Source organism: Elephas maximus, chromosome 7 (genome assembly GCF_024166365.1).
Source record: "Elephas maximus indicus isolate mEleMax1 chromosome 7, mEleMax1 primary haplotype, whole genome shotgun sequence".
Taxonomy (NCBI): Eukaryota; Metazoa; Chordata; class Mammalia; order Proboscidea; family Elephantidae; genus Elephas; species Elephas maximus.
Window position 1 is genome coordinate 123,940,208 of NC_064825.1, and position 12,999 is coordinate 123,953,206.

The following is a 12,999-nucleotide window of genomic DNA, read 5'->3' on the forward strand; positions in this document are numbered from 1 at the left end:
TGGGAGGTCCCTGGCCCGTGGATGTGGGGCAGGACAACACCCTCTGGCCACACTCCCTGCCCCCGGGTGTGCCTGGGTCCTTGACCTGATGCTGGGTCCTTGACCTGATGCAGACAAATGGCAGTCCCTCCCACCCACCACCCAGCTGTCTCCCCAAGCTTCTTTCCCAGGTTTCTGTCACTCCAAATTCTGAGCACCTCCTCCAGAAGGTCTCCAGGATGTACCCTCCCTCCTGTCTGGGGGACTGTGGCTTAGGTGGCATCTTAATGCTGTTGTAACACAAACACCACACATGGGTGGCTTTAAAGAACAGACATTTATTTTCTAGCAGTTCTGGAGCTAGAAGTCCAAATCAGAGTCTCTGTCTCTGTCATGTGGATTCCTTCCTTCTTGGCAGCCTCAGGCACTCCTTCATTCTTGGACGTCTTCACATGGCATCTGTCTTCCCCATTGTGTGCTCCATTGCTTTCCTGTTGCCCAGGTACCGCTCCCCTCCACCTGCCCCTCTCCCCTCCACCCACACCTTCTCCCCTCCATCTATCCCCTCTCTCCTCTACCTTCTCCCTCTCCAGTGGTGTCACTAGGGGCGTGCAGGGGCTGCAGACAGAACTGGATGACACCATCAGAGGGAGTGACACCAATATGACTGTCTGTAAAAATATCCCTGTAGTTAGTTATAACAGCAAAAACATTTTTCATAAGCCAAGCTTACATGTGTCAATATACCTACAAGGCTAAAAATTCTATGATCATTTACTTTTTTGACCTTCTAATGGGCTCGGATCAGAGCTGTCATTATTACCCAATTACAGTGACACTTCAGATCACATGGTTTCCCCTGCACACAAGCACTCACTGCTGTTTTTCATTGCTGCTGGCATTTTTATAGTTACTGATTTTGTCAAATTTTCTGGTGTTTTAGCTACAATATTGTGGTAATCAGTATTCATGAACCTATACCAATAACTTTTTTGAGAATGAAGTAGGAATTAAAGGAAACGAAAGGGTGATATGCAGGAATTAATATTTATGAGTAACATTAGCACAAAAAACATTTCTAAGGATTCTGCATGGTCTGGTACCTGAGGTCCATGGGGTGGGGGGGTGACACCATGGGTTACTGCACTGGGTGACACCAACCCTAGTGACATCACTGCCCCTCTCCCCTACACCTACCCCCTCTCCCCTACACCTACCCCTCTCCCCTACAACTACCTCCTCTCCCCTACACCTACCCCCTCTCCCCTACACCTACCCCTCTCCCCTACAACTACCTCCTCTCCCCTACACCTACCCCCTCTCCCCTACACCTACCCCCTCTCCCCTACAACTACCCTCTCCCTTAAACCCACCCCCCTCCCCTACACCTACCCCCCTCCCCTACACCTACCCCTCTCCCCTACAACTACCTCCTCTCCCCTACACCTACCCCCTCTCCCCTACACCTACCCCCTCTCCCCTACACCTACCTCCTCTCCCCTACACCTACCCCCTCTCCCCTACACCTACCCCCTCTCCCCTACAACTACCCTCTCCCTTAAACCCACCCCCTCCCCCACACCTACCTCCTCTCCCCCACACCTACCTCCTCTCCCCTACACCTACCCCCTCTCCCCTACACCTACCCCCCTCCCCTACACCTACCCCCTCTCCCCTACACCTACCCCCTCTCCCCTACACCTACCCCCTCTCCCCTACACCTACCCCCTCTCCCCTACACCTACCCCCTCTCCCCTACAACTACCCTCTCCCTTAAACCCACCCCCTCCCCCACACCTACCTCCTCTCCCCCACACCTACCTCCTCTCCCCTACACCTACCTCCTCTCCCCCACACCTACCCCCTCTCCCCTACACCTACCCCCTCTCCCCTACAACTACCCTCTCCCTTAAACCCACCCCCCTCCCCCACACCTACCTCCTCTCCCCTACACCTACCCCCTCTCCTCTCCTTCTATCCTTTCTCCCTCTCCTCTAGTTCCATAAGCTCAAGTCTCCATCTGGAAGTGTCCCAAGACCCTGTCCCTGCTGATCGTGGCCCTCTCTCTTCCCTCTCACAGCCAAGACTCTCTCACTGTCCCCTCCTTCTCCCCTCCCTTCTATGCAGCAGCCATCTGGAAGGTCACCAAGGGCCTCCTACTGGCAAATATACTAGATTCTTCCTTTTTTTCTTACTCGACCTTTTGGGTTTTCGCCGTTGGAAGCCAGTCTAGCTAAGTGGTTGATCCTATGGGATTTGGAATCAGATAGCCTGTATCTGAATCCCAGCCTTAACTCACCAGCTATGTGGCTTTAAACAAGTCCTTCAATTTTTCTGAACCTCGGTTTCATCCTCTGTGAGTTGGGGCTAATAGTAGTACACACCCAATAAGTTGATGAAGCCCCTGGGTGATGCAAACAGTTAATATGCTCGGCTGCTAACCAAAAGGATGGAAGTTTTAGTCCACCCAGAGGAGCCTCAGAAGAAAGGCTTGGAGATCTACTTCCAAAAACCAGCTATTAAAAACTTGGTGGAGCGTCTTTCTATTCTGTCCCACACGGGGTCTGAATCCACTCAACAGCAACTATGTTTTTTAATAAAGTGATTGGGATTTAAATGAGCACATAGTGGATGTTCAGTGGATGACTAATCATTCGCCCCTCCTTGAAAGCTGCTCCTCCTTTATTCATCTCTGAGATTGTTCTTAGCACAGGACCTGCTGTGCAACTGGCTGACTCGTAGGACCTGGGTGGCCCCTCCTCCATCGAGCAGGATGATAAATTATACTGTGACCATTGTTGTTGTTAGTTGGAGTCAAGTCAGTTCCAACTCATGGTGACCTTGCATACAACAGAACAAAATACTGCCCAGTCCTGCACAGTCTTCTTGATCATTGATATGCTTGAGTCCATCGTTGCTGCCATTGTGTATTTTGAGTGCCTTTTTCTAACCTAGGGGGCTCATCTTCCAGCATTGTATCAGACAACATGCAAGCCAACACAGTATGACAAACTGACTGTCACCATGTTGTTGTTTTTGTGTGCCATCAAGTTGATTCTGACTTATAGTGACCATATAGGGTTCTCTTAGTTGTAATCTTTATGGGACCAGATCTCCAGGTTGGTGGGTTCAAACTGCCAACCTTTTAGTTAGCAGCCAAGTGTTTAACCATTGTGCCATCAGAGCTCCTTATGGTCACCATGAATCAAACCCATTCCCATTGAGTCGATTCTGTCTCATAATGACCCTACTGGGCAGAGTAGAACTGCCCTATATGGTTTCCGAGGCTGTAAAATATTTACGGAAGCAGATTGCTACATCTTTCTCACTGGCAGGTTCCAATAGCTGACCTTTTGGTTAGCACTGAAGCGCTTAATCATTTTGCCACCAGAGCTCCTTATTGACACTAATGTTGTTGTTGTTGTTAGGTGCCGTCAAGTCAGTTCTGACTTACCCTATGTACAACAAAACAAAACACTGCCTGGTCTTGTGGCAGTCTCACAATTATTGCGATGCTTGAGCCCATTGTTGCAGCCACTATGTCAGTCTATCTTGTTGACTGTCTTCCTCTTTTTTGCTGACCTTCTACTTTACCAAGCATGATGTCCTCCTCCAGGGACTGGTTCCTGCTGATAACATGTCCAAAGTACGTGAGACAGAGTCTCGCCTTCCTCGCATCTAAGGAGCTTTCTGGATGTACTTCTTCCAAGACAAGTTTGTTCATTCTCCTGGCATATTTATGGTATATTCAATAGTCTTTGCCAACACCATAATCCAAAGGCATCAATTCCTCTTTGGTCCTCTTTATTCATTGTCCAGCTTTCACATGACTACAAGATGATCAAAAATACCATGGCTTGGGTCACACGCACCTTAGTTCTCAAGGTGACATCTTTGCTTTTTAACACTTTAAAGAGGTCTTTGGCATCAGATTTGCCCAATGCAATATGTCATTTGATTCTTCAACTACTGCTTCCATGGGCATTGATTGTGGATCCAAGTAAAATGAAATTCTTGACAACTTCGGTATTTTTTTTGTTTATCATGATGTTGCTTATTGGTCCAGTTGTAAGGATTTTTGTTTTCTTTGTGTTGAGGAGTAATTCATACTAAAACTGTAGTCTTTGATTTTTACCATGGTCACCATACCAAGAAAACTAAACCTATTGCCGTCGAGTCAATTCTGACTCATAACGACCCTATAGGATAGAGTAGAACTGTTCCATATGGTTTCCAAGGAGCAGCTGGTAGATTTGAACTGCCAGTCTTTTGGTTAGCAGCTGAACTCTTAACCACTGTACCACCAGGGCTCCATGGACACCACAGACCCTGGGAAAGTCACTCTCTACAGACAGGCAGCCACAGAGACATATGAGAAGAGGCCACCAGGTGGTGGTGTGACATTGAGCGTTGAACTTGGGCACCTACCTGAGCCACCAGAATTTGTGAGCCCACTAGCCAGGTGGGAACTAGTCACAGATGCACCATTCACGTGCACCTGCTGGGACTGCTGGTCCCATTGACATCGGTAGTTCTGCTCAAGGCTGCACCCAGAAAGATACTTATTTGCAGACTGAAAAAGAATTGGTCAAGGAGGGACAAGCCATGACAATTATTGGTCCAAGACACAAGCTGGTACTTTTTGGGCAGCTCCACTGAGCCCACTCCTCCAGGTGTGTAGTCACCTGAGTGCCCCCAACTCCAGGCACTAATCGTGGCCCCTGTATTCCACATGTATTGTGTCTAGATCAACTGTGAATTATCAAGAAAACAGAGACCTAAACCACTCAACCGCAGGGTGATACTATCTGAACATTGCATGATATTTTATTTTGCACAGGAGATAAAAGCAGCCAAAATAACCCTTTGATTGATCTCAAGCGTTCTCAATGGCCTGAAATGTCAGCCTTGGGCTTATTTTTAATGAAGAGGAAACGAGGCCTCTACTAGAGAATGGACTTGACCTTGACTTAGGTCCAGCGCCTAAAACACAGGAGCAAAGATCTGTGGGTAAAAGCGTACAGAGATGCTTTGGAGGCAGAGAATTCTGGATTGAAACCCTCTCCCTGCTGTTTACCAGCTGCCTGTCCTTGGACAAGTTTCTTCATCTCTGAAAAGCAGGGCGGCGGTAATAACTTCCTCATGGGGTTGCCATGAGAATTAAATGAAAAAGAACAGAAAAAAAGGCACTCCATACTCGCTAGCTATTCTGAATAGACTAGCATGTAAACTACCAGTGGAATCAGAACATTTTTGTGGTTTTTAATCCACGGAAAATAAGATGTGTTTTCATCAATACTGCTAGGGTGTTTACGTCCTTAAGACTTAACGGAAATGAGATAGTTTTAAATGGGTAAACATGTGGATAGTCTTCTCTGGGGAAAGTGATTTGTTTGTTTCCATAATGGTTTTTTGGCAGAGCGAGCCATGGGGTTTGAGATCCAAAGAATGAGCCTTACTGATCCAGTGGGTTTGGAGGGGCAGTTACTCTGTCCTGCACCTGGGGAGCTCAAGGTTCTAGAAGCTTCGTGAGAGGAACAGAGAAGCAACACCGTTGACTCAGGAGAGGCTTCATCTCATCAACCTGACATTCTATGGCCCACCTTCCACAGATTTGGAGCTGGCTTTAGTTCACTGGGAGCCCTGGTGGAACAGTGGTTTAGAGCTATGGCTGCCAACCAAAAAGGTTGACAGTTCAAACCCACCAACGATTCCTTGGAAACTCTATGGGCAGTTCTACTCTGTCCTATTGGACCTCTGTGTGTTGAAATCAACTTGACAGCAGTGAGTTTGGTTTTTAATCCACCGAATGGCTGCTAACCAAAAAGGTCGGCAGTTCAAATCCACCAGTCGCTCCTTGGAAACCCTACGGAGCAGTTCTACTTTGCCCTATAGGGTCTCCACGAGTCAGAATCGACTCAATCGCAATGGGTTGGGTTTTTTGGGTTTAGTCCACTGAGGAGCCCTGGTGACACCGTGGTTAAGCCCTCGGCTGCTAACCGAAAGGTCTATGGTTTGAACTCACCAGGTGCTCCGTGGGAGAAAGATGTGGCAGTCTGCTTCCATAAAGATTACCAGAGACTTACATCATCCTGAGACCAGAAGAACTAGATGGTGCCTGGCCACAACTGATGACTGCCCTGACAGGGAGCACAACAGAGAACCCCTGAGGGAGCAGGAGAACAGTGGGATGCACACCCCAAATTCTCATAAAAAGACCAGACTTAATGGTCTGACTCAGACTAGAAGAATCCTGGCAGTCATGGTCCCCAAACCTTCTGTTGGCCCAGGACAGGAACCATTCCTGAAGACAACTCATCAGACATGGAAGGGACTGGACAATGGGTTGGAGAGAGATGCTGATGAAGAGTGAGCTACTTGTATCAGGTGGACACTTGAGACTGTGTTGGCATCTCCTGTCTGGAGGGGAGATGGGAGGGTAGAGAAGGTTAGAAACTGGCAAAACCGTCACGAAAGGAGAGACTGGAAGGAGGGAGCAGGTTGACTCATTAGGGGGAGAGTAAGTGGGAGAATGGAGTAACGGGTATTTAAGCTTATATGTGACAGACTGACTTGATTTGTAAACTTTCACTTAAAGCACAATAAAAATTTGTGCTTTAAAAAAAAAAAAAAAGATTACAGCCTGGGAAACCCTGTGGGGCAGTTCTACCCTTTCACTGTGAGTCAGAATCGACTCCACCAGCAACGGCTTTGGTTTGGCTTTTAGTCTACTGCTCCAGAGATACACAGCCCCAGGTAATGTGCACGGGGGGCAGAGAGAGTAGAGATTTCCCATCAAAGGGCTGAGGTGATCATCCTTCAGGGGGAAAAAAATACAAAACAAAAAGCCTGTTGCCATTGAGTTGATTCTGACTAATAGTGACCCCATGTGACAGAGTAGAACTGCTCCATAGGGTTTTCTTGGCTGTTAAGGAGCCCTGGTAGCACAACAGTTAAGCACTCAGCTGCTAACCAAAAGGTTGGTGGTTTGCACACACCCAGTGGAGAAAGACCTGGTGACCTGTTCCCATAAAGATTAGAGCCTAGAAAACCCTATGGGGCAATTCTACCCTGTCACATGGGGTCACTGTGAGTCACGATTGACTTGACATCACCTAACAACAATCTTCACAGAAGCAAATCACCAAGCCTTTTACCTATGGTACTGCTGGGTGGGTTCGAACAACTAACCTTTAGGTCAGTGTTGTTGTTAGGTGCCGTCAAGCCGATTCCTACTCATAGCGACCCTATGTACAACAGAACAAAACACTACCCAGTCCTGCACCATCCTCACAATCATTGCTCTGTTGAGCCCATAGTTGCAGCCACTGTGTCAATCCATCTCCTTGAGGGGCTTTGTGACCCTAATAGCTTGCAACATGTTTTCTCCTTTTCAAAATGGGTGATAGCATGACATAACTAATGCCATAATGATACTCTAAGTAGCCTATATGGTTTGTTTGTTTGTTTGTTTTGCTTGGTATTTTGTGCACTCTCGCTTCCAATGTCCTTTCTTATTATACCAGTTCCACTGGTCTCTTTCCAAAGGGGTGTGGGCACTTCTTGGCTCTTGCAGGCTTGGTCTCCCTTCTCTTTGTTCTCTTGGGAGAAGGCCTTCAGCCTACAAGACAGCAGCTAGGAAGGCTACCTGACGCTTTTGGTCTGCAACTTTCTTCTTGCTCCTTATCTCGGTCAGAGTAAACTTGACAGGACAGTTCCAATAGCCGAGAGCTTTTTATGTAAGTTTTTTTGTTGCCTGTTACAAACATAAAGATTAGAGCCCAGATATCCAGCATGCGTATCTTTGGTTTAATGAAGAGTTCCCTGTAGTTGTTTTGTGATGTATACTCATCCGACCATCTCTGGGCTACATGCTTGAAGGACACTATGTAATCCTTGCAAAAATGATATATAAACTCTGATATAGAAATTGCTTTTAGGTACTCTATAAAGACAGACCGCATTGCTGCCAGACCCCCCGGTGGTGTCACCCCCTAATAAACTTTCTCTCTCTTTCTGACTTGAAGTACATTTCATTGGCTCAACTGCTCCAGGGCACAGATCCCAAATGGGTAACAGTCTTCCTCTTTTTCACTGACCTGTTACTTTACCAAGAAGCATGATGTCCTTCATAAGAAAAAAAAAAAAACCCATTGCCATCAAGTCAATTCCAACTCACGGCGACCCTATAGGACAGAATAGAACTGCCCCCATAGAGTTTCCAAGGAGCACCTGGTGGATTCGAACAGCTGACCTTTTGGTTAACAGCTGTAGCTGTTAACCACTACAACACCAGGCCTTCATAAATAAACAACAAACACCAGGCCTTCATAGTTGAGCACAAATAGTTTGTGCCACCCAGGGACCTGCTTCCAGGAAGGAGCCACTTAATCTGCTCCTGGCTCATTCCTCCTTGGTCACCAAGGAAACATCTTCAGGGGTTGCCATGGAGATGAGGCCACCACATTGGCTGGGGGCAACAACCTCCCACTGGAGCAGATACGGCCCTATGGAAGGGCCAGGGCTGTAGAGGAGCCAAATGTTAGAGGAAATGAGAAGAGAGGGACAGTAAGCAGAGAGGAATGGAGAAGAGTGACTCACTGTGAAACTCTATAATCACCCAGATCTTAGGAACTGAGAGTGTCTGGGTGTGAGTGTGGGTATGGGTGTGGATGTGTGTACACAGCTGTCTGTCTGTCTGTCTATCTCTCCTTGTGTACACAAGGCTGAAGCTCCCATCTATGCCCTGCTGGCAACATGCTTCCAGGATCCAGAGCTCTCCCATCAAAATCCAGACCCATGAAGCTGAGATGGCTTGCAGCCAGAGGGTGGGGACAAGATTTCAAGTTAAGAAGTCCTGAATTTAAATCCTGGCTTCGCTGCTTACATTTGCATGGCTCACAGCAAGTTATGTAACCTCTCTGAGATGCCGTTTCTTCACCTATAAAACAGGGAAAATAATTCCTGCTCAGCCTTCCTTGAAGGACCACTTGAAAGTCAAATGTTTAATATCTGTACCCCCAAGACACTGCGAGTTCCACTGAGGCAGGGATCACGGCTGTCTTGTCCCCTGCTGTGTCTCTAGCGCCTGGCAGAGAGTTAACACTCAATACGCATTTGGTGAGTAAATAAACAAGATAACGGTGAACTCAGGCCCTGTCCTGTGTGGAAGGCAAAGGAGCAAAGTTCTTCAGGCCTTGCTACTTCCCCTCCAGGACAACGCTGCTATTCAAAGTGTGGTGCGTGGACCAGCAGTGGCAGTGCTACTGGGGACCTGTTAGAAATGCAAATTCACGGGCCTATCTCAGCCCTGTTGTCAGCTGCCCCAACTCATGTTGACCCAATGCACAACATCCCCATGATCAGTTGCAGCTCAGACATTGAGATCTGTAAGATTTTCACTGGCTGATGTTTGGAAGTAGATAGCCAGGCCTTTCTTCCTAGTCTGTTTTAATCTGGAAGCTCCCCTGAAATCTGTTCAGCATCATAGCAACACACACATATGCCTCTGCTGACAGACAGGTAGTATCTGCACACGAGGTGCGTTGGCCAGGAATCTAGCCCAGGTCTCCCACATCCCCTGTTCCCCGTCGCCACTGAGTCGATTCCGACTCATAGCAAATGTGTAGGACAGAGTAGAACTACCCTGTAGGGTTTCACAGGAGTGGCTGATGGATTCAAAGTGCTGACCTTTTGGTTAGTAACCGAGTTCTTAACCAGTGCACCACCAGCTTCAGGTCTCCCACATAGAAGGTGAGAACTCTACCACTGGACTACTGCTATTTCATAATTTCTGGTGAAGGGTGGGGAGGGGGCCAAGGACCTGCGTTTGAACAAGCCCTCCATGGGATTCTGATGCTCAGTAAAGTTTGAGAAACATTGGGGAGACGGTGTGGTGGGACTTGAGTTATCACACCCCCTTCCTGAGGAATTTGTCTCGCACCTGGCACAGGTGTTTATTCCCCATTCTCCCGCTAAATTTCATTTCCCAGCCCACCCCATTCCTCCATTGGCCTGCCTGGGCAGGAGGACAGGCCGAGGAGGCAGGCAAGGGCCTGAGGAGGTGGGGGAGGTCTTATCTTCCCCTGGAGGTAACAGGATGAGCCCCTTCCTGTTTGAGCGAAACCTGCAATTGCAGCAAGAGGATCAGGAGATAAGCTGTGCTCTCCTCCGCCCTGAGCTGCACCAGGTGTGCCAGAGCTTTGCAAACAGGTTCCTTCCAAGCCAGTCGCTTCTCTGCACCTTGGCAGCGCCCCATGGGGACGGCTGGGAGGCCTCTAACGTGGGGTCCCACGTACCACTCCTGCCCTTCCCGCTTACCCGTCTGCTTCGATCTGGTCCCCCTCCTCTCAAGGAGGAAGCTCATAGTGAACTGATAGGATCACACGGAAAAGATGAGCCTCCAAGATAAGCACTCACAATAAGGACTGACATAAGAACCCTTTCCTGCTGCATGTCTCAGTAGGAACTGATTCGAGGCACCTAAAAGCAGCTGCTCGCACATGCAAGGGGGGAGCAAATACTGAAGGATGAGAGCTGGAGCCCTAGAGATCTGGAAACAGAAACAAAGTAAAAATCCTGCCCTTGTCCAAAAAAAGCCAGTGCACTTGTGCGGGGTTACAGGGGACAGGCTGGCAGCAGCTAGAACAAGACTGTTACAGCTGGATATCCACGTGGTGGCCTGCTGCCTGGGGGACCCGGCCAAGCTGGAGGTTTGAGTCCCCCCCAGAGGCACCTAGGAAGAATGGCAATCTACTTCCAAAAAATCAGTCATTGAAAACCCAGTGGAAGAAATGAAGTCCTGTTACATACCACAGCATGGATGACCTTGGAAATATTATGCTAAGCAAAATAAGTCAGTCACAAAAGAATACTGTAAGATCTCACTTATATGAAATAAGCAGCTACATAGAAACCAAAGATTATTAGTGGGTGAGAAGGAGGAAAAAAGGGAGAGTTTTTGCTTAGGGGGCATTAAGTTTATGTCAACGGTAGTGGAATGATTCAGAAACGGATACTGTCTTAGTTATCTAGTGCTGCTGTAACAGAAATACCACAGGTGGAGGGTTTTAACAAAGAGAAATTTATTTCTTCACAGTAAAGTAGGCTTAACGTCCAAATTTGGGGCATTGGCTTCAGGGGAAGGCTTTCTATCTCTATTGGCCTTCTCATCAATCTTCCCCCAGACTAGGAGCTTCTCTGCTCAGGGACCCTGGGTCCAAGGATGTACTCTGCTCCTGGCACTGCTTTCTTAGTGGTACGAGGTCCCCCCTCTCTGCTTGCTTCCCTTTCATTTTATCTCTTGAGAGATAAAAGGTGGTACAGGCCACATTGGAACAGGGATGTGACCTGGTAAGGGTGTTACAATCCCACCCTAATCCTCTTTAACGTCAAATTACAATCACAAAACGGAGGATGACCACAGAATACTGGGAATCATGGCCTAACCAAGTTAATACACACATTTTGAGGGGGACATAATTCAATCCATGACAGCAAGAATGGTTGCACAACATGAAGAATGTAATTAATGTTACTGAATTAGACACGTAGAAATTGTTGAATTGGTAAATGTTTTTGTCATATATATTTTCACCACGATTAAAAAAAAAAATCCTTCTGTTGGTCCAGGACAGGAACCATTCCCAAAACCAAATCTTCAGACATGGATTGGACTGGACAATAAGTTGGAGAGGGATGCTGGTGAGGAGTGAGCTTCTTGGATCAGGTGGGCACTTGAGACTATGTTGGGATCTCCTCCCTGGAGGGGAGATGAGAGGGTGGAGGGGGTTAGAAGCTGGCGAGATGGACATGAAAAGAGAGAGTAGAGGGAGGGAGTGGGCTATGGGAGAGTAGGGGGAGAGCAACTGGGAGTATGTAGCAAGATGTATATAAGTTTTTGTGTGAGAGGCTGACTTGATTTGTAAACTTTCACTTAAAGCACAATAAAAAAAATTTTTTTTAAATCCTGTGGAACACAGTTCTACTCTGACACACATAAGCTTGCCCTGAGTCAGAATCAACTTGATGGCCACTCTTGTTTTTTATTTTTTTAGTACAGACTTACCCGGTCAAGTGGAAGGCGAAAAGGTCTCGGGAAGTAAGGCCTTGATTCCACAGGTTGCTGGAGTTGACCTGACAGCAACTGGCTTATCTGGTTTGTGGGGCAGGCAGACCTGGGCGCTCCAGGGAGCTCTGGGTACCACAGGCTGAAAGGGTTGGGGAGAACTGTTACCCTTCCCAAAGGCTCACTGAGTTGTCGAGGGAGGGACGGCAGGAGGAACAAGACATGTGCAACCTGGATGAAAGACAATTCTAAGGAAGCCACAGGAAAATGTTCTTCAAACACTTAAGAGACCCCGTAAGTGGAAGAAGGAGCATGAGTGGCACAATGGTTAAGCACTTGGCTGCCAACTGAAAGGTGGGCAGTTCAAACCTGTTTAGTGGCTCACTGGGAAAAAGACTTGGCAATCTGCTCCTGTAAAGATTAACCAAGCCAAACCCCACTGCTGTAGAACTGCACCATAGAGTTTCCATGGAGCGCCTGGCAGATCCGAACTGTCGGCCTCTTGGTTAGCAGCTGTAGCACTTAACCACTACGCCGGCCTCTTGGTTAGCAGCCATAGCACTTAACCACTACACCACCAGGGTTTTACAGCCTAGAAAACCCTACGGGGCAGTTCTACTCTGTCACATGGTCTTGCTGTGAGTCTGAATCCCAACAACAACACTGAGTGGAACAAAGAGAGCCCTGGGTTCATATGGCCCAGTAAAGAATAGCCATTGTCAGCCCCATCCCAGCGATGCTGTCGGATCTAAGCCCACCTGCCCCTCCCAGCCACACTCAGCTCCACTCCAGCTGCCAGATACACCCAGACAGAAGAAATCCTTGCGAGTTCTTGGTTCCATCTCCCAGTCTGGGCCTGGAGGATGTGGAGGTTAAGAGCTTGGTTTTGGAGTCAGGCTGCCCTGGTTTCAGTCCTGACTCTGCCACCCTGTATCAAATCACAACCTCTCTGG